This window comes from Marmota monax, unplaced genomic scaffold (genome assembly GCF_021218885.2).
Source record: "Marmota monax isolate L192 unplaced genomic scaffold, Marmota_monax_Labrador192_F-V1.1 WCK01_AAM20220418_F8-fsc00401, whole genome shotgun sequence".
In the NCBI taxonomy this organism is placed as follows: domain Eukaryota; kingdom Metazoa; phylum Chordata; class Mammalia; order Rodentia; family Sciuridae; genus Marmota; species Marmota monax.
Genome location: NW_026692020.1, coordinates 231,807 through 252,678, shown reverse-complemented (window position 1 = coordinate 252,678; position 20,872 = coordinate 231,807). Strand labels below are relative to the sequence as shown.

The window sequence follows — 20,872 nt, the reverse complement described above, 5'->3', positions numbered from 1 at the left end:
TTGGGGGGTGGCTCTTCCCCTCAGCAGGCCGCTGTGCCTGCTCTGTGGGTGGTCACAGTTCCCTCTACCTTGCCGGCACAGGGGGAGGGGGTGGCTCTGCCTCTCAGCAGGCCGCTGCTCCTCTTCTTCTAAAGATTCTTCACAAGAAAATTTTTTATTTGGTTTCTATGGTTATTTAAAGAAGTCATTTCACTTTTTGGTAGTGTTATTTCTTTTTTTTCTTTTTCTTTTTCTTTTTTTTTTCAATGCTGAGGACTCAATTCCAGGGCCTCAGGCATGCTAGGTAAGTGCTGTACCACTGATGCACATCACAAGCCTAATACTCTTTCTTAAATAATTTTTTATAGCTCAAACAGTGTGATAATAAGGTAATTTTAGAGAGAATTCATGATTGGTTGATGAGAAATAATCACCATGCTGTCAGAAAATATAAGGTAAGTCACTATGATGTTTATATCTGTAATTTTTGTTGTTTCTAATTAGCATATTTATCTCTGCTTCAGATTCTACATCATTATCCTTCAAGACTCCACTTTACATATCTTCTTAATGATATATCCTCTAAATAGACAATTGGAAACCACAATAGTAAACACTTCATAAGAGGAAAAATTGACCTCTTTAAAGGAAAGAGTTGTCTACTGGGACTTGATGTGAACAAATGAATATTCATTCAAATAAACATCTGTTACTTCTACAAGCCATTGCAGTAAATCAGTTTTAAGAGGCTGTACAGAGATGAATATCATATCATCCTCCCTCACCCCAAATCAGTCTCTTATAATCAGATCTCTTTGTTTGGATTTCACATAATACATACTACACTAAAATACACTGTAGTTATTTAGCTCAGGCAACACAGAGCCTGTGTATATGCTTCTGATATCAGTCCCTAATGGCTGTAATTATTTGGTATTTGCAACACACAACTTAGGTGAGTTTATTAAGTTTTGTGGTTGTTAATGCTGCAATGTTGATCCTCATTTGCAGTGTCTTTTTAGTAAGCAGGTACATGTTCTTGTAGCAAATTGAATACCTGTCACACACATATACATGTATATATATGCAAACACACACACACACACACACACACACTCACACACACATATATAAAAGAGGAAAGAGCTGCTTTGCTAGAGTGATTACATCAGATTTAGTTATTAAGTTCAAACATTATTTATATCGGACTAGGCACGGATTGCCAGGTGATGCTTGGAATTTTCCTCAAACAACAACCTTAAATGACTATTATTTGAATATGCTAACATAGTTAATGTACAAATATAATTTCTTAGTATCTTATGTTCTTTACAGGAATTAAGAAATTTCATAATTCTACAAACTATTCTTCAACCTACATTATGGATGTTTTGTGACATAGGTAGATAGAGTAAGACATGAGCCTTTGGAAATTAAGTTCAACCTTTATCCTTTCTTGCCTTCTCAGACTTCAAGTAATGCAGAGGAAATTTCCATGCCTTTAATGATTTCTTGATCTTTCTGGCAACCAGCTTCCATCTTGTAGGCATGTAGAGGTAGCACTCAGTCACCAGTCCTTATGAGCATATAGAAGGCATTTAGACCACTGGAGATTTCAAAGATTGTAGGACCAATATGTCAAGAACCATGTAGAAATACCAAATGTTTAATTTTTATTGTACCACAAAAAGACATTGCTAGCATTTTTTAAAGGTTTGCTGCCTACCATACATCTTTTGTCCCTGTTTTCCTTTTATACTGTCTTCCTTTATATTTTATTGATTTTTTATAGTGATATGCTTTGATTTCTCTTTCTTTTCCATATATTTAATGTGATTACACTCAGACTTACTTAAAATATTGTATAGTTATAACAGTCTTCTTCAAACTAATAAAAACTAAATTGCATATAAAAACCACATTATTAATCCTTTCCATGGACTTTATATTATTAACAACACAATTAATATCATTTTGTTTTGTGTAGCCATGAACATATTTTATACTATTGTTTTTAAGACTTATGTCTTTAACTTTTATACTAGGATTGAACAGCAATTGCCACAGTACTGTTGCAATGATATATTATTCTGCATTTATCTATGCATTTACCTTCAATAGAAAGTTTTATACCTACCTATGCATTGATGGTGCTACTTAGCTTTGGTTTGTTTCAACTTGAAGAAATCTCTTTAACATTTCTTGTAAGACTGGTCTTGTAATGATAGACTTCTTCAGCTTTGTTTGGGAATATCTTTATGTCTTCTTCAACTTTAAAGGACAATTTTGTCAGATTTTATATTCTTGGTTGTTGCTTTTTACCTTTCTGCATTTTGAAAATGTTCCACTGCCTTTTGTCTGCAATGTTTCTGCTGAGACAGCCATTGACTGTCTCGGGGAAATTTCCCTGTATGTGATATGTCACTTTTCACTGGCTGCTTTCACAATTCTCTTTGTGTCTGACTTTTCAGATTTCAATTATAATTTCTCTCAATGTAGAATTCTTTGGGTTCATCTTATTTACATTTCTTTGGATTTCATAAGTCTAGTTGTTCCTTTTTAAAAAAAATCAAAAAAATTTTCCCCATTATTTCTTTGAGTAAGTTTTTGGGTCTGTCTTTTCCTTCTTGGACATTCATTGTATATATTGGTCTACTCAATGGTGTATTCACCAAGCTTCCTTCATTCTTTTTCATGTTTTTTTTTTCTTTTTATCCAATTAACTGGGTAATTTCAAATGACCTGTCTTCAAATTCAGTGATTCTTCAGCTTCATCTAGTATGATGTTTTGATGCAGACTGAATTTCTTTGGTGAATTTTTCAATGTAGTTACTGTTTTCTTTAAGGGCTTGACTTCTTTTAGCTCACATATACCTTTGCTAAAATTTTCATTTTCTTTATTCATTTTTTTCCAAGTTAATTTTGAATACTTTGCCAGGTAATTCATATATTATGTGTCAGTATAATTGGGGTCTTGAAGTTTCATCTTGTTCCTTTTGGGGAGGCATGTCTTCTTATTTGTTCATTTTCCTTGTCTCTTAGTGTTAATACCTGCACATTAGAAAAAGCAACCATCTTTTCCAGTCTTCATAAATAGGAGTGTTATAGAACAAGAGACTCAGTAGGAAGCCCTGCCAGGGAACTTTCAAACTCTCTGTGTATGTGTCTTTGCTGGATTTATTTGTGTAAATTCCCAGTTAGGGAAGTTCTTTTTATCTTTGTTTGCATTTCTTTATTTCTTTCCTTCATGAATTCACAATCTTCTGCTGCTTCTGGTTTCTGACTGTGGTATCACTAGTTTTCTGGTGCAGCAGCACACCTGGACTCTTTTGAGGTCTCAGAGGCACACAGACATCTAGATTATACCAGGTCTCATTCATGCTCTGAAAACAGTGAGACTGAAGCCAATTCTGAATGTTTAGTATACTTTTTTTTCTTCTCTCTTCATTGCAGAGATTAGCCAGGCTCTGAGATTCTCATTGATTATTTCGTGCTGAGCCAGGAGAGGGTAGAAGATGACTGCATAGTAGTTCAAACTTTGCCTTTATTCTCAGTTACCCTTGTGTATCTAGAATATGCCTGGTCCCATCAGTGCTCTTAGATAGATGAGATAAAGTCAGTCCCTCAGACAACCTCTGAAAATTCTGGAACATTGCATGCTTGATTCAGCTATTCCCTTGCAGGGAAAAACTGAGATTTAGTGACTTCTTTACCCGCTTTATTGAACAACAAAGACAGGATATGTATGATAAGTACTTACTTGATAGTCCAAACTGCCACCTTTTCTCCCAGTGTCTCAGGTACCTGGGGGATACCATCAGTGCTTTAAGGCAAACAAGACAGAAGCCAGTCTCTCTGGCAGCTCCTGAAAAAGTTGGAAACTTATACTTACAGTCTAATCCTTTTCCTCCTCAGGAACTGGAATTTGGTGGTTTCCATCTGCTTACTTTTCAGTTCTATGAAGTTGAAGGGCTGTGGCAGGTGCATACTTGCTAGTCTAAACTACCATCTTTGTTCTCAGTGTCTCCTAGATGTCCACAGCATGCCAGCTTCTCACTTGCTTCCAGATAGGTGAGAAGGAACCAGACCCTTGGGTAGAATTCAGTCCCTGGAAAATTTAGAATGTTGGACACGCAGTCCATCTCTTTCCCTCCCATTAGGAACCTGGGATTTGGGGGTTTCAGCAGTGAACTCTGAGATGAGCCTTGGGAAGGGCTACAGACCATACTTGCTTAATAGATATCCTCCACATTGTTCTTTTTGTTCTCAGGGACTCTCACCCAGGGTCCCTTCCTGTTAGGACTCAGATTCATGCAAGAAGTAAAGTACCCAAGGGTTACCCTTAGGTAGCCCTCAGGGAAGTCAGAAAATTGGATTTGGATGTACAGTTCAGACCCACCCTTCCCTCCTCAGTAAGAAGCTGGTGCTGCAATTTCCTAGTGATACTCTGACACTGTGCTGGGAAGGACTTATGTTGTTAGGGTTTCATGGGTTTTGCTACCAGTTTCAATGTGGCTAGTTTTGTGCTGCTCATAAAATAGGGTTCTTCATTTTTCACAAAGGGACTTGATCTGTACAGGTGTAGTTTTACCACCTCTGTAGATACCAATATGAAAACAAGCTCTTACACTTCCCCACCTTAAGTTAGCCAAGATTCCAAATGAATTTCTCTCAACATTCTCTATTCTCATGAAGCAATATCCATAACCCTTCACTCAATTTACCACCCCAGGTCAGGTCTTTGTAATTTCTCAAAGAGAGATTCTTGGATCCTCTTGGTCTCTAGATATATTTATAGGCCTTCCATTCTCCTTTGGGGAGCCTGCTGCCTCTTTCTACAGAAGTATACTCTCACTTAAATAAATCATCTTGCTCTGTCTAGTGGGTTTATCCTCCTACTCTTTGTTATTGACAAGAACCTGGAAATACAGAGAATGCACCAATCCCACATCAACATCTATTATGACTAAAAGAAAAAAAGAACTAGAAATAGAAGGGAGAAATACAGCTGAATATGTTGATGCATACCTGTAAACACAGCCTTTGAGCTGAGGCAGGAAAATTAGAAGGTCAAGGTCACCCTACACACCTTAACCAGGCTCTGCCTCAAAAAATTTTTTAAAAAGGCTAGGATATAGTTTCATGGTTGGTGGAGTGTATGTTTAGTACGTGTGAGGCCCTAAGTGCAATCCTTACTACTGAGATAAGAAAAAGACACAGAATAATACAACAACAAAATGAATAGCAACACACTGGAAAAAACAAAGCTACTAAATTAAGTAATCAGAAAATAAAATATTTTCCCCAAAATGAGATTTTAAGAATGCATGATTTCCCTAGTTCTTTGTAACATACCAGAAGTCCTTGCCAGATCTATTTGGCAAAAAATAGACACAAAGGGCATAGTTATTGGAAGGAAAAAGTATGACTATATCTGTCCATAGAAGACATACTTTCATGTGTATATAATCTTAAATTTCCATGAAAATGAATAAATTCAGCATGAATATTCAGTATAAATAAATTTATTTTACATATTTGGTAAATAAATAAATAAATTCAGCATGAAAATCCAGAATGAATAAATTCAGCAAAGGTGCTAATACACAACACACACACACACAAAAATTAACAATAAAAATATGGCAAGAAAAGCAAAAAAAAAAAAAAAAAAAAAACAACAACAATTTCATCTATCATCTCAAAGAGAATAAAAGCTAGTCATCAAAACAGTGTGAAAATGAAAGAGAGAAATATAGATTAATAAAATAGAATAGAAAATCCAGAAAAAAAAGGAACACTTAGAAATGTTCTCAAATGACACCTCCAAAACATTACAGGAAAGGACTTGAACAGATAGTTTTACCCACAGAATTACACCAAAATTTTCATTATACTCAATGGTAAATCAGGGAGGATTTGTTTTTTTCATTTTTCATTATTATATTACAATTATACATAACAGTGGGATTGATTTTAACATAACCTTATAAGCAGGGAAAGTAATTTGTTCCAATTCAGGCCTCAGTATTTGCCCTTCCACTCCCCTCCTCCCTGGGTCTGTTCCCTTTACTGTACCATTTTTAATATTTAATCAAGAATATAAATGACTTGTAAACTGAAAGCTATAAAACTATGAAGGAAATTTACAAAGACACAAAAAAGTGAAAGACAGCAAATGATCATGGGCTTAAATTTGTTAACTTATCAATTCTGCCCAAAGCAATCCACAGATTCAATGCAATCCCTAACAAAAGACTAATTTGTCATTGCAAAAATTTAAAATATCATTGTAAAATTAATATGAAATCTTAAAGCTACCAACTACCAAAGCAATGCTGAAAAAGAACAAAGTTGGAGGTCTGACACACCTTGATTTCAAGATGTCCTACTAAAAATCTAGTCATCAAAACAGTGTAAAAATGAAAGAGAGAAATACAGATTAATAAAACAGAATAGAAAATCCAGAAAAAAAAAAAAACACTTAGATATGTCTTCAAATGACATCTGACAACACCATTCAATGGAAATGAATAAACATTTCAACAAATGCTGTTGAAAAAAAACTAGATAGCCACAAAAAAAACAATGAATTTGGATACTTGTCTGACACCAGATGCAAAAATTAACATAGATGGATGACCAAATGTCAGACCTACAACTATAAGGCTCTAAAAACACAAAGGAACAATTTCATGACATTGGATTTGTAAGTTATTTCTTGGATAGGACACCAAAAACACAGATACCAAAAAAAAGACAGAAACTGCTAAGAGCCAAGTATATGATGCATGGCATTTTTGGTTGAAAGGTGATGCCAGCTAGCCATTGAGATGATATGATTATGTTAAGATTTGCATTCATATGGATATTGGACTCCTGCTGTTCACCTCGGCCTGCTACGGGACTCCTGAAGAGTTCCCATTGGTTGGGGAAGTACAGTAGGAGGGAGTTCCGGGGGAGGAGCTCTCTCTGGCAGTTCTGGGAGGAGGCTGCGTGGGTGGATCAAAAATCTTCCCGGGCACGGACATTGGCGGCAGTTTCAAAAAATAAAGTTTGTTCCTGCTTGAGTGGCTCGTGATTTTGTGCCCAGCCAGACTGCGGCAACTGGTGGCCCATACGGGGAACGCCTGAAGCTTGGAGGTGAGTAAAATTGCTCGCTCCTGAGGGAAGGCAACAAAATGGGTGACCATTTTAAAAAACAATGTGTTCTCATTTTGATTAATCTTGTTTTTGTTTCAAGCTGCCTATCCCTAGAATTTTCTCAGGCAAACTGGGAAAAATGGTTGGCTCAAGGTTTGAAGTTGTTCCGCCCTGAGAAAGAGAAAATTGATACAACTATTCTTTGTTCGGTTTTTGTTTCATTCTGTTTTGGTTTTGTTTTATGCTATCTTATTGGGTTGCGTTACCTTTATAGTAGATTAGAAACTAGTAACAAACAAACTGAAAGACTGTTAAGTAAATTGTTAGAGGTCCAGACTATGGTAGAAAACATGTTAGGTCAAGCAAAAGAGAAGGTCTCTCGAGCTAGTCAGACAGAGGAAGATTTGAAGAAAGAAAGCTTAGAGGAAAAACAACCATCAGGCGGGGAATTACAACAGGAGGCTGCTACTAACCCCGTTCTATCACCAGAGGACATAATTCAACCAACAGCTCCATCTACAGCTGAGCGGCCCTCAACTCCCATAGTTGATGGATGGAATCCTGAGGCAGGACCCCAAAGATTAGCATGCCCTGTACTTGAGCAGGCAGGAGGGCAACAAATTCACCATGCTTTAGATTTCAAAACAGTGAAGCAATTAAAGGAGGCTGTAACAACCTACGGGCCACAAGCACCCTTCACTGTGAGCATGGTCGAATCCATTACCAACTTAGACATGACGCCAGCAGATTGGGCTAACATGTGTCGATCTGTGCTAAATGGAGGACAATATTTGTTATGGAAGGTTGCCAATGAGGAATTTTGCATGGAGACAGCTAGGCTAAATGCAGCAGCTGGTTACCCTCAAAGAAATCTAGATATGTTATTAGGAAAAGGACCTTATGAGGGTCAACGGCAACAAATTGAATATGATCCTGGCGTATATGCACAAATTGCTGTAGATGCAGTTAGGGCATGGAAAAACTTTACAGGGGCATGGAAATTTACAAGGACACTTATCTAAGGTAATACAAGGAACTAATGAACCTTATGCTGAATTTGTAGATAGGCTTATTCAGACAGCCTCTAGAGTATTTGGAGATACAGAACAGGCAATGCCATTTATAAAGCAACTGGCTTATGACCAAGCAAATTGTTGCTGCAGAGAGGTCATCAGACCATGGAAACATGAAGATTTAAACACATATATTAAATTATGTAGAGACATTAATGAACAAGGACAAGTCTTAGCAGCAGTACAACAGGCTTTAGATGCCAGGCCAAAAACATGCTATAATTGTGATCAAACAGGACATTTTAAAAGGAGTTGCCCCATAGGAGGAGGGTTTAACAAGGCTAGGTATCAAAGGAATAGAATACCGGGTATTTGCCCACGATGCCGTAGAGGGAAACATTGGGCTAATGAATGCCGTTCTCAAACCACCATAGAGGGTATTCCATTATCAAAAAACAGACAAGGACCAAGTGTTTACCCACGATATCGTGGAGAAAGACATCAGGCTCCATTGCCAAAAAACGGACTGGAGGGCCCAATGCTCCGGGGCCCAAAACCACAAATATACGGGGCAATGGAGGAACCCAGCAGCACCATCAAGGTAGTGCCCAGGACGCATTATCCATTGAATCCCTCATCAGACAAACTAGAGGGAGCGTAGGGTTGGACATCTGCGCATCTGCCAGAGCAGTACTAACTCCAGAGATGGGAGTTCAAATCATTCCCACAGGAGTAAAAGGACCTCTTCCCCAAGGAACAGTAGGCTTATTATTGGGATGCAGTTCTTCAACACTAAAAGGACTTATGATAAGTCCTGGGGTAATTGATCCCGATTATGAGGGTGAAATAAAAATTATAGCTAGTTCTCCAAGAGGTATATCAGTAATTTCACCAGGAGATAGAATAGCACAGTTATTAATAATACCCAGCCTGCATGATAAATTTTCCAGTCGTACTGTAGAAAGAGGTTCCAAGGGATTAGGCTCCAGAGGTGTAGATTGGGCTATGCTGTCTTTAAATCTAGATTCTCGCCCATGCTAAAACTAAATATTCAAGGACATGACTTTAATGGGCTACTAGACACAGGGGCTGACCTTAGCATCATATCTCGTCAAGAATGGCCAAAACACTGGCCATTACAACAAGCCACTCAAACGCTTCGAGGCCTAGGAGTGGCAACTAATCCCCATAGAAGTGCAATGGTATTAGATTGGAAGGATCCTGAAGGATGTGAAGGAACTATACAGCCCTATGTATTGGATCATCTTCCTATAAATTTATGGGGACGAGATGTCCTAGATCAATTAGGTTTGACATTAACAAATAACATCAATACTAATGCACCCACTACTAGGGCTAGACAAGGCTTTAGAAAAGAAGAAAGATTAAGAGAACAAGAACAAGGTATGACAGCACCAATTCAAATAGATCAAGAAACAAATAGACATGGATTGGGTTTTCAGAAAGGGCCACTGAGACAATCAAAATTACTTGGAAATCAGAAAGACCAGTGTGGGTTCCTCAGTGGCCCCTGACTAAAAAAAAGATACAAATAGCCCATGACCTGGTCAAACAACAATTAGCAGAGGGACATATACAACCTTCCGTATCTCCCCATAATACTCCCATTTTTGTCATTAAAAAGAAATCTGGTAAATGGAGATTATTGCAAGATTTAAGAGCCATTAATAATGAGATGGTTATTATGGGACCTGCTCAATCAGGGATTCCCAAATTGTCTGCTTTACCAAAAACCTGGTATGTTTTAGCTATAGATATTAAAGATTTTTTTTTTTCAATTCCAATTCATCCTGAGGATAGTCCACATTTTGCATTTACTATCCCTGCACTAAATCATGAAGGTCCTGATCAGAGATATGAATGGAAAGTACTCCCTCAAGGGATGGCTAATAGTCCAACTATGTGTCAAATTTATGTTAACAAAGCAATCCAGCCACTTAGAAATCAAAATCCTGAACTACAAATATTTCACTATATGGATGATGTGTTATTGGCACATAAAGATAAAAACACATTGCTAGAATGTTATGCCACACTTACAAATTTATTAAAAAATTATAATCTAGAGATAGCAATAGATAAAGTACAATTAAATCTTCCAATTAATTATTTAGGGGTTTTATTATCCTCAACCATGGTCCGTCCACCCAAAATTCAAATACGAGTAGATCAACTCAAATCACTTAACGACTTTCAAAAGTTATTAGGAGACATAAATTGGATAAGGCCTTATCTAGGCATACCAACAGGAGAGTTAGGACCTTTATTTGATATTCTTAAAGGTCCATCAGATCCAAATTCACCCCGCATGTTGACGCCTGAAGCAAGAAAGGCATTAAAAATCATTGAAACATATATGGAAAATATGCATTTGGATAGAATTGATATAAGTTTGCCTTTATTATTTATTGTACTGCCAACAAAAAATATTCCTACAGGAATATTCTGGCAAGAAGGTCCATTATTGTGGATACATTTATCTTATTCTCCTAACACTATTCTTACTAGATATCCTGAGGCTGTAGGACAATTAATACTCAAAGGAATAAAAGCAGCAAAGGGAGTGTTTGGGATTTCTCCCAATAAAATTATTACTCCATATACTATGGATCAAATTGATGAGTTAGCTAATGAGTTTAATACTTGTGCAATAATCATGTGTAAATCTAATGTTTCATTTGATAATCACTTACCATCTAATCCTTTGTTGTCTTTTTGGTGTAAGCATCCTGTAGTTTTTCCAAAGATGACAAGAAAAACCCCTATCATGAATGCTCCAAATATATTCACTGATGGGTCAAATAATGGTACAGCAGCAGTAGTTACCCCTGATCAAACTTTTACATTTTTAGTACCCAAACAATCAGCTCAAAATGTAGAGCTTAATGCAGTATTACAAGCTTTTATGATGTTTAAAGATTCTGTATTTAATTTATTTTCTGATAGTCAGTATGTAGTTAATGCTATAGTATCCCTTGAAGATGCTGGTAGGATTTCCCCTTCTTCTACTGTTTTCTCTTTGCTTTCCACTATACAAAGTCTAATCTGGGACAGAAAAGATCTATTCTTTATAGGACATATCAGGGCACATACATGATTGCCTGGAGCCCTTAGTTTGGGCAATGAATTAGCAGATAAATCTACACATGACATACATATTTTCTCCACAATAGAAGAAGCTATAAATTTTCATAAAAGGTTCCATGTCAATGCTAATACTTTACAAAAGCGTTTTAAAATAACTAAAGAACAAGCCCGACATATAATAAAACAATGTCAAAATTGTGTGACATTTTTACCACAAGTTAATCTTGGAGTCAATCCTAGAGGACTGATACCTAACCATATTTGGCAGATGGACGTCACACACTTGCCAGAATTTGGAAAATTAAAATATTTACATGTTACAGTTGATACTTCTTCCGGATTTCTAATGGGCTCCCTTCATGCCGGAGAAAAAACTAAAGATGTTATAGCTCATTGCTTACAAAATTTTGCCACTGTGGGCGTTCCAAAACAGTTAAAAACTGATAATGGTCCTGGTTATGCGTCCACCTCTTTTAAACAATTTTGCTCATCATTTGGCATTACTCACATAACAGGAATTCCATACAATCCACAAGGACAAGGCATAGTTGAAAGAGCTCATCAAACTATTAAAATGTACTTATTAAAACAAAAGGAGGGAATTGGAAAGGGGTATATATCCCCCAAAGATAAACTTAAAATAACCCTTTTTACTCTAAACTTTTTAAATTTGGATTCATCAGGGCTTAGTGCTGCGGAAAGACATTTGTATCCAAAAAATGTACATAAGCCTAAGGTACTTTGGAAAGATATTCTAACAGGACAATGGAAAGGTCCTGACCCAGTGATAGTCTGGAGTTGGGGCTCTGTTTGTGTTTTTCTACAGGAAGAACAGCAGCCGATTTGGATTCCAGAGAGACTAACTAAAACAATTTCTACAGACCAAAAGGAAGATGATTTGACTCAAATCCATAACAGCTGATATCCAGAACTCCAGCTTGGCTATTCTTACATCTGCGACAGTGATTAACCAGGATGCTTTTTTCAATATCTATTTTATTATTGCTTTTTCCCACATCATAAAGTTCTATTTTATTTTTGAGCTCATACAGACCTAGGTTAATGTTTTTTCTGATCAGTTTTATTTTTTGACTGTGGAGTTTTTGAACATTGCAATGGAGATTTCACCTAGGTAAAGCTACAAGGCCTTTACTATTGTCTTATGTGTTGTATGTTACGTGAGCACACTTCTGTTTTGTGTTGTATGTCTGTATGTGCGTATGTCCATATATCATATATGAGGAGCACTCATGCACATGGATCCAAAATTTTTTTTTTATTCACGTGATTTTAATAGTTTAATTTAATTTGGGTAAACAGCTGTTGAGGATTGTTTTAATATATGAACAAATAGAAGGTTAACAGATCTGTTTGTTTACTTTCACCTTTCCTTTTCATTATATTTAATAATTCTGTTCAGGATAATGTAAATTGTTCTAAAAATTGTTTTCTTAGTACCTGTTGAAATGTTACATATTTTTTTTAGCATCATTGTCAAAATTCCTATTTTCATCCCAGTGCCAGTGAAGACAAAGATAAAACCAAACTACAACTTCTTTGAGAGTTATCACAATAAACCGTATAAACTGATACATCAATGATTTATAACTCAACAAGTAATGCTCAATCAATGAGTTGATTTATTTTGGAAGGATATGGACATATTGATAGATTCCTCTGCTTTGAACTGCTTACAGAACTTGCCTGGACTATGTATCACTTGTATGCTTTATTTTGGGAGGATATGGACATATTGATAGATTCCTCTGCTTTGAACTGCTTACAGAACTTGCCTGGACTATGTATCAGTTGTATGCTTTGTGATCTATCTGTTGATGCAGCAAATTATGGTAGTGCTAGCGTATCTTTGCTGATGTGTCACCAGTGATGCGATTTTTCCTAGGAGCTATCAATTGACTTGGTGTCCTGACATTTCTGTATCCTCCTCCCTTCTACTAGTGATGGTCTAATTTTGGGGGCCAACAGAGGTGAGGCAAAGAACCTCACCCCCCCACCGGCACCAAGGCCAAATTTGGGGGCCAACAGAGGTGAGGCAAAGAACCTCAGCCCCCCACGGATGCATAGGCCTATCCACAAGTATGTCTATATGCTGGACCGGTAGTCAGTGATGGGTATGATCCAATTGCAGTGGTATCAACCTAAGACAGGAGGCTGACGCCTAAAAGTCAGTTTTCCGATGACGGTAAGAACCATATGTTGAATTGGACAAACCTAACAGGCATGGTCCCTAGCCAGATTGCTTGTTACTTAAACAGAAGGGGGGAGATGCTAAGAGCCAAGTATATGATGCATGGCATTTTTGGTTGAAAGGTGACGCCAGCTAGCCATTGAGATGATATGATTATGTTAAGATTTGCATTCATATGGATATTGGACTCCTGCTGTTCACCTCAGCCTGCTATGGGACTCCTGGAGAGTTCCCATTGGTTGGGGAAGTACAGTAGGAGGGAGTTCCGGGGGAGGAGCTCTCTCTGGCGGTTCTGGGAGGAGGCCGTATGTGTGGATCAAAAATCTTCCCGGGCCTGTACCGGACATTGGCGGCAGTTTCAAAAACTAAAGTTTGTTCCTGCTTGAGTGGCTCGTGATTTTGTGCCCAGCCAGACTGCGGCAAGAAACTAGACTACATAAAGATTGAAAACTTTATTCATACAGGGACACAATCTTTACAGTGTAAAGGCAACCCACTGAATGCAATAAAACATTTGAAAATCATGTATCTGATAAGGAGATAATATCCATGATGTAAAGAGTTTTTTTATCTCAACAATATGACAACAACAACCAAATAGTAAAATGGGCAAAGGATTTGCATAGAGATTTCTCCAGAAAAGAGACACAAATGTCTGAGAAGCACACGGGAAGATGGTCAACATTAATAATCTGTGGAGAAATGAAAATAAAAGCCACAATAAGATATATCTTTACACTCATGGTGATGGCTACTTTAAAAGAAACAGAAAACACCAGTACTGCTAAGAATGTGTAGAAACTGGAACCCTAGTGTACTGTGTGTTAAAATGCAAAGTGGTACAAACTTTATAGAAAAATGTATGCTGGTTCCTCAAATTATCAAATGAATTTCTGTCAACATTCTCTATTCTCATGAAGTAATATTCATATCCCCTCACTCAATTTACCACCCCAGGTGAGGTGTAATTCCAGTTCTCACCATACACCTCTAAACATTACAGAAAAGGACTTGAACAGATATTTTTACCCACAGAATCACACCAGGATTATTCATTATACTCAAAGGTCAATTGAGGAGGGATTTTTTTTTCATTTTTCATTAGTGTACTGCAATTATACATAACAGTGGGGTTCATTTTAACATAACCTTACAAGCAGGGAAAATAATTTGTTCCAATTCAGTCCTCAATACTTGCCCTTCTTCTTCCATCTTCCCTGGCCCTGTTCCCTTTACTGTACCATTCTTCCTTCTACATATTTATATCTTTCTAAAGTAGTGCTTAAAACACTTCTTTAGGAATAATTAAGGGTGAAATACCCTGTGTTCTATTCAAATATGTACTATAATAGTTTGGTCAAATTCATTCCAATACTCCTGCTTTTTATTTCTCAAGGAGAAATGTTGTAAATGTGGCATGCATATATAATAGGATATTATGTGTTCTGAATAAAGAAGGAAGTTCTGTCCAATACTAGAACATGAACAGACCTTTTGAACATTATTCTAAGTAAAGGGATACATTTTTTATGACTACTTATATGAGGTACACAGAGTAGTCAAAATAATAGAAAAAAAGAGAATAGTGGTTTCTAAGCCCTTAGGAGGCAAGAAAATTGAGACTCAAAGAATAAGTCTCAAGAAATGAGCAAGTTTCAAATTTGCAAAATGAAAAAGTTCTGTGGCTGCATGATGGTGTCAGAAGTGTGGCAATACAAATATACTGAAAACCACTGTCCTGCATTCCTAAATGGTTAAGATGGTAAAACTTTGTTAAGATGGTAAAACTTTATTTGTATTTGATCACTTATAGATAAGTTAATCACATTTTGTTTATTTCCAAATAAATAAAAACTAAAAAGAACTTCCTTCTTTATTCAGAACACATAATACCCTATTATATGTGTATGCCACATTTAAAACATTTCTACTTGAGACAGGAAAAGCAGGAATAGTAGAATGAATTTGACCAAACCATCCTAGTACATATGTGAATTCTCCACTGGGATATCATTTGAATAAGAAATGTTGAAGGACCATGTTGGCTGAAAGGAAGGATCACTAATTCCCATGCCAAAAAATAAAGAACAATAATGAGCATAGCTCTCAGGAAAAAAATTAAAAGCCAACATCATTGGATTTTCAGCTTGCAATTCCTCTTCCAATGTGACTGAAGACACAATTATATGATAATTGTAGAGTTAGTAGTATTTCTAGAGCATGCACACTGTGAGCTCAGGTATGTGAACCCATGGGCCACTACCACAGCCAGGTTGGGAGGGTCCTGTGGGGAACACACTTAGGGTCTTGGCCTTTGTCTTGGCAGTGAAAAAAATCCAAGGGAGGAAACAACAGGTGGAAAAACATAAATATCTGTCTCAGGAATTGTTCCTGAATCTGTGAATCTTCCAGCAGTTTCCTTTCTGAGTGAATCTCTATGAACCATTCAGGAGAAAAATGGCCATCTTGGAGAAACTCTGTCCCCCTGAGGAGTCATCACTGATCTACGTACATCCACCAGCACAGAATCCTAGAGGCTAGCAACACTCAAGCACAAGAGGCACAACCACCTACCAGCACAACTAATGTACTCAGACCCACTGGATAAGAACCAGAAACTAGAATCTCACTTCTGCCACAATCACTGGCCTCCACTGTGCACAGGCAGAGTGTGAGCAACACATCAGATCAACAGAAACAAGGGCATATGGGAAGGGCTTGCCATCATTAATGTGCTCCTGGGACCACATTCAACACCCAACACACACACACACACACACACACACACACACCACCCAGCCACATAGACATGTGCACATTTCCCTTTCTCATGTATGTACAAACGTGACAACCCCTTCTGTTAAATATACCATAAAAAAAGCTCACATTTGAAAACAGATGTACAACCATCAGGTCACTGCCATCCACCAAACACACAGATGCACAAATTGACACCATTCTTGCATTCCCTGAATACATACAAAACATCTTCCCTTCAAAACCACATATTCAACCCCTACTCCAAAATGCACATGCCAATACATGCATCAGTGAACTATACTTTCCAAATTACATGCTTATACATTCATACATAAAATACACTCCCTGAAAGCAAGTGCACATTATACCACCAAACATTGAAAATACACACACACATACACACACACACAAACATATATGCATACAACCCTACTTTTTTCCAGAATGCATAAAAACAGAATCCTAAACTCTCTAGAAAATCACGCAGATCTGATACTCTCAAAAGAAATAATACTTCATAAACATTAGTAATATTACCTCATCCTCAACAAACAAAAACTCTTAGAACTTCCTAAAGATTTAGCAACCAGATACACCATGGTTATAAAAATGTAACATGCATGACAATGAAGGATATGGGCACAACCCAAAACATACACACATAAACATGACTCTATTCTCAGAAATATTTGATATGCAAAAAAACTCCCAAATACACATAAAGACTCCCAATCCCCTCTAAATGTACATAATAATGACATCAACTACAATTCATTTGTCATTATTTTCCAGATACATAATCCACTCGTAGCCCCAGTACAAAATATACCTACCACTGCATTCTCTATGCTCATACCCTAACTAAGCCCAAAAGTATACATACACATTCTCAAAAACTCTCCCTTCAAGCACTTCTCTTAATAAATACCCATAAACCTCACCATACCATGAACAGTGCATATACACTGTCACTAACCAAACACCTAACATGTATTCCCATATACATATACCACTTGCATTCCCTCAGAAAGCACACACCATCCATTTACAGCTTGAAAAAGAATATACAGTCAACACATTACCTGAATACATTCAGAGCCCTAGATTACATGTGATTGAGAACACAGGTGTCTGTCTGAATATACACATTCCATAGAACAGACACAGACTGAGAAGCACATGGTGCCAGTCTGTCATTATAAACAGGTATATACAGGACTCCTCATACCTCCTGATGTACACAGTCACAAGCACACAACCGCATGAAAATCTGAAAATTCTCAATTATATAAACTTCCTGTCAGATGCCTGATCATACACCCAGAGTTCCTCATACCCAAATATAAAACACATACACCACAAAAACCAATTAAGAGTACACAATCTGTACCCTATCATATAAAACCTCATAATTCTGGTTACCTTCAGAGAAACAGTTAAATAGATACACATATCCCCATATCACAGAAAAATATTGACCAGCCAATATAATGCAAAATGCAATTACACAAATGTTCTATCAATAACTGAATATATTCAGAACATATTCAAATACATCTTAACATATGACATCAGTCTCCATTCCCAAATGTATCTTATATGACCACATGTATGTCACAAACATGCACATACATTCAATGTCTCAGAATTTGAACATAAGTACAGGAAAAACTCTCAGTCCTAAATTCTTACCTTGAAACCATGTTTATACATATAAACTCTAAGATCTGGAAATACACAGAACCGAGCTCTCGCCAGCCTGCGGCAGACTGAGCCACCACCACCCCACTGTTGCTGTCACATCTTCCAGCGGGCCCCAGCTAAGTGAGAAGCAGCTCATAGCATCTGCCCTAAGAGGCCTGGCGGTCTGATCAACTCGCTAAGCTGCCTTGGTGCTTGTGGTGGGGGCATCCCACATGTATCAGAGCTGCTCTGCTTCGCCCTGCTGCAGAAGGACGCCCCCACCTGCACCGCCTGCCAGTGCTCAGGATGCACTGCCACTCGTCCGCCCCCCCCCCCCCCCCCCCCCCCCCGCGATCCACCGGACTTCGTCCCCAGGCTCCTGGCGGCGGTCTCAGAGAATTCAGGCACCATGAGGTTGTGTTCCCGGACAGCCTGTCCCGTGGGAAAGGGCACAAGAAGACTTTATAGTTCTCTCCCCAAAACTCTGAAGAGCAGCGCTGCCTCTCCGCACCCAGAGTATTTGGTGTCACCTGATCCAGAACATCTGGAGCTCATTGATCCTAAAGAGCTTCTGGAGGAGTAGAGGGCTGTCCTGCATACTCAACCTCCCCAGTTCCAAAGGGACTTTGTGGATCTGAGGACAGATTGCCCCAGTACCCACCCACCCATTAGGGCCATGCACTGGAACACCTTCGCCCAAGCTCTTGGAGAGGGCAAGGACAGCTATGTACAATGCCCTGTTGAAGCTCTCAAGTGGGAAGAGAGGAAGTGTCTCATTCTGGAGGAAATCCTCGCCCACTAGCAGGGCATACTGTGCCTGCAAGAGGTGGACCACTATTTTGACACCTTCCATCTTCTCCTCAGTAGACTGGACTATCAAGGCACCTTCTTCCCAAAGCCCCGGTCACCTTGTCTAGATATTGAACACAACAATGGACCAGATGGTTGTGCCTTATTGTTTTCTCCAGAACCGATTCAAGCTGGTCAACAGTGCCAATATCAGGCTAATGTCCATAATGCTGAAAACCAACCAGGTGGCCATTGCTCAGACCCTGTTGTGCAAAGAATCAACACTACAGTTCTGCATCACGGTCACCCACTTGAAAGTTCGCACTGCCTGGGAGCAGTTTCAGTTGGCCCAGGGATGTGACCTTCTCCAGAACCTGCAGAACATCACCCAAGTGGCCAAGATCCCCCTGATCATTGCAGGGACTTCAAGGCAGAGCCCACTGAAGAGGTCTATAAGCTCTTCGCTTCCTCTGGCCTCAACCTGAATAGAGCCTACAAGCTGCTGAGCAACAACAGGCAATTGGAGCCCTTGTACATGACCAGGAAGATCCAGACCTCGGGGACATGCAGACACACCCTGGATTATATCAGGTACTCCAGACAGGCCACTGAGCAGTGGCTTGGTGCTTGACCTGCTTACACAGAAGCAGATGGGGTTTCCCTCCTTCAACTACCCCTCTGACCACCTCTCTCTAGTTTGTGACTTCAGCTTTAATGAGGAACCCAACAGACTTCTATAAAAGCTGATCTGGCCATTTTAATCACAGGAAACTTAAAACAGGGATATTCAGGAAACTGAAAAAGGATAGGAAATTGCCTGAGGAGGGTCCACAGTTTCTGCATCCTTTCCTGCCTTTCTAGCATGCCCTTGGGAAAGATCCTGTTAGTTCAGGAACTTTTCAATGCAAATTGTAGCAGAAAAGCTGTTTGTTTGCACTCCAGTTTCCGGCTTTTTGTATTCTCTCTCTCTGAGCATTCCCTTTTGCTCTGTCATTTAAAAGCATTCAGCTGGGCTCCCTTTGCAGCTCTTTCAGTTTGTAGATGCTTTGAAAACTTGCTGGCTTGCTTCCCTATTCCATCGCTAACATTCAGTATGTAGGAAAATTTCACTAGACTGTATTTCAAGTTATTTATTTGTGAGTTTTTCAAATGTCAACAGGATATGCATGGCAATAATTATTATTATTTTTATATCTTCAGGTAAAACTAAATTATGGCATCATGAACCTTTTAGAACCGTGCAAGACACAAGTTATAAAGTTACTTAGAGTAATTTTCTTCAAGCTTTAAAATGTTTCCTTCTGGTGGCCTACAATGTGTACAGAGCAGCTGTACAGCCTGGAGGGGATGTTATTTAAGTCTGAGTATAGGAACTGAAGCTCTTTTCACCAATACTGTTCTCTCTGCCTCCATGTTTCCCATTGTGTTTCTTGAAGACATTCCAGTTAGTTTGCCATTATTTAATCACTGCTATGTATTGTCCTTTTTCCATTGGGATAATAGTGATATACATTTGAAAGTTAGTATCATTGTAAGGGTAAAAGAAATTGAAGTTAAAGCGTAAAAGTTAAAGGGTAAAAGACCGGGTGTTGTAAAGTTTCTAAGCTGCAAGGTCTGAGTTAAAATGTAAAGGAGGTATTGTTAGGTTTCTATGTTACCTGCAAAACCTGAAATCCCTGTAGCTGTTAGGACAATACTGGAATTGCCCAGTAAACATTTCCCCTGACTATTTGGTTATTTAATAACTGAAAGGCTATGTGTAACTGGTCATGTAGTCCTCTAGGCCCTAAAACCAATCAGTTTAAATGTGTACCCCATTTAGAAATCACCTATCACTCCAGCCTGACCTGTTCCCGCCAATGAATGAACTAATCATGTTTAGGAGTTGCTGTTCAATTTTCCCGTGCCTCATGATGATTTGTTCTGATGTATACAAAGCCCTCCGCCCTCCCCAAAAAGTGTATTTAAGCAGTGCTCAGCCCCTGCTCGGGGCTCTGGGCTGTTTTCCCTTCTTGAGTGGGCACGGAGCCCCAGCATGCTGGTTCAATAAATCCCCTTCTGCTAATTGCATGAGTGGTCACTTGGTGGTCTCTTTCTCTGACGCTTCGCCTGACCCTTACATCATCATCATTTGTGTTGGAATGTGCTTTTCACCATGATGATTTGGGAATTATTATGTCACTGTGGC

General features: G+C 38.4%; 1 pseudogene; it reads left to right on the top strand.

The window, feature by feature from the left end:
- The first annotated feature begins 414 nt into the window (after positions 1-414).
- LOC124097380 (nocturnin-like) lies at positions 415-19,424 on the top strand (annotated as a pseudogene).
- The last annotated feature ends 1,448 nt before the right edge of the window (positions 19,425-20,872 follow it).